Source organism: Colobus angolensis, unplaced genomic scaffold, assembly GCF_000951035.1.
Source record: "Colobus angolensis palliatus isolate OR3802 unplaced genomic scaffold, Cang.pa_1.0 Scaffold779, whole genome shotgun sequence".
NCBI lineage: Eukaryota > Metazoa > Chordata > Mammalia > Primates > Cercopithecidae > Colobus > Colobus angolensis.
Genome location: NW_012121587.1, coordinates 29,661 through 32,021, shown reverse-complemented (window position 1 = coordinate 32,021; position 2,361 = coordinate 29,661). Strand labels below are relative to the sequence as shown.

The 2,361-nt window shown below is 40.6% G+C and overlaps 1 long non-coding RNA gene across 1 annotated transcript in view; it reads left to right on the top strand.

The window, feature by feature from the left end:
* Positions 1–116: 116 nt before the first annotated feature.
* The window catches only part of LOC105502154, a 5,954-nt gene continuing 3,709 nt past the window's right edge, over positions 117–2,361 (top strand). Inside the window, exons 1-3 of the long non-coding RNA XR_001000290.1 lie at positions 117–295; positions 1,276–1,461; positions 1,974–2,036. This is a non-coding gene — a long non-coding RNA (uncharacterized LOC105502154). The remainder of the gene's footprint in view (positions 296–1,275; positions 1,462–1,973; positions 2,037–2,361) is intronic.

Sequence of the window (2,361 nt, the reverse complement as noted above, 5' to 3'; positions counted from 1 at the left end):
TGGGAGGACGGAAAAGGAAATTAAAAGCTCTTGGGAACTGAATTGTGGTAACGGAACCTTAGGAGGCTGGGTTGGAAATCGAGTAGGAAGGAAGAGAGGATGGTCCGTTGGGACATGTGACCAGAAGTTAGGGGCTGCAGCGGCGCTGGCTATAGGTGAACGACGTGGTGAGGAGTGGGTTTCAGGCATGAGTAGTCACAGGGCCGTTTCCTAGCCTCTCTCTTCACTTCTCTGGGAATTCTCGGAGAAAGAAGGCTGCGGCGGGTAGGCTGGGGGCGGAGACTATCAGGAAGAGGTAGGCCGAAGCTCTGCCCAGAATACATGCCATGTGGTGGACGCTGGTTGGGAGTCTGGTTTGGAAAGAGTCTCAGCTCTTGGGGAAGGGCAGGGCGAGAGCTGAGCGCCTGCCGGGTGCTAAACGAAACGAGAGATATTATGATGGGCCCTAGTACCTCTGGAAAAGCTTTCCTGAGTCTCCTGTGATCCAGCAACCTTCATAGTATAGTGTTAAGAATTCCAAGTTCTGAAGTTAGACCTGCATTATAATCCTGGATTCACTGATTTTCGGTATGGCATTGGGAAAGTGACTTAACCTCTTCTGCTCTTCTGAGCTCTTCTGAAAAATGGGAAACGTGCAAACTACATTGTACAATGCAGGCACGTGGGTAAAACACAAGTCTGTATTCGCTATATCACTTGATCTTTGTGACTGAATCCCACTTTGCAGCACTTTTATTGTGACATAATATTTTGCCATTTGTTTAATTCTTTTGTGGCTATAAGGAGCTCCTAGCCTCTGTATTCACTTCTTTGGGTCTTCCCGGAGGAAGAAAGCTGGGGTGGGTAGGTTGGGGGCGAAGACTATTAGGAAGACGTAGACTAGGTCTTTTTTATCTTTTAGTGCATTACCTGCCACATCCTGTTTCTATCAGCCTTTGTTACAGACAGTAAATGAATATATGAATGAATCAAGGAAAAACATCTAAAAACGTGAATACGTAACATTAAGAGGGATAGAGTAATATTATGGCCATTTGGAGGAAAAAACCTCTGGACCTGTGTCTACATGGGTATAGGGTTGCTGTTCCAAAGTACATTCATGAAAAATGTGGATGTAGGGCTTGGGCTAAACCTCCAGGACTAAAATTTGGAAGCAGTACAATTGGAAGTGAAATACAGATCCAGGAGACGGATTTGATACAGTCAGTTCAGAGGAAGTAGTTGTTTTGTTAGATTTTAGAAGAACTAAGGGAAAGAAGTCTTCTCTGTATACAGAAAATTACTTTTCCCACTAGAACACACCAAGTATATGACCAGCCTCCATGAAAGTGAACAGAGAAAGGAAGCGCCTTTATGTGGGTGGCCTTAGCCAGAACATTTCTGGGGCAGACCTGCAAAATCAGTTCAGCAGATTTGGGTAAGTTTCGGATGTGGAGATCATCACACGGAAGGATGACCAAGGTAAATTTATGATCCTTCACTGGGTATAGGCAGACATAACTCAGGTTAAGTACTAGAAAATAAAACAACCCCAAGATAAATGTTAGCTCTGAACACCAAAAGTTTTAAGTGATGTTTTGGAGGTATAATGTGTGATGTAGAACTTAACCAGAATTCATTTCTGAAATAAGAAAAAATTCTAAATTCTAAACATCTGATTTCAAAAACATATTAACTTCTAGTTTTGAGAACTAGAATTTTCTAACATTAAGTGTCCCATTAAGTAGACTATCACTAGCATACAATCAAAATGTTTCCTTAACTGACTACTGTACATTTTCTTCTTATTTTTTTGGAATATTTTGATAATCATGCTTATTTTATAGCCAATAAAAAAAAAATGGTTTATGCTTGAAAGAATAAGTTTTCAAGAACTAATTTTTTTTTTTTTTATTTAGAAACAACCATTTTTACATTGCTCTCTGGATAAGAATTTAAATAAATTGTGTTTTGGTTTTTGGTTTTTTTTTTAGGAAACCCGCAGAAAGTCTTTGCACATATCAACATCAGTGTAGCAGAAGCAGACCTGAAAAAATGTAAGATCATCGTAAATTTTCTATACTATTGGCCAGTTTGTATCGCTCTGTAACTTGGAATACCTTTGGTTCTAAGTCTAACCCTCCACAGCCATTTTGACGTTATCTAGAGGGACAGCAGTTGATCAAGAGAATTCCAGTATCGTATGACTCAGCAGGTTTAGGTCCATTGCATTTGGCATCAGCGGACATGGTAGCACTTGCTGGTGGGTTTACTTAAAACTGCTATCCTCAAATATTTTGGACAAGGGACCAAACTTTCATAGAAACTGCCTGTTACATATATCCCACTGAATATCATGCCACATTCCCCCTCAGTCTGATC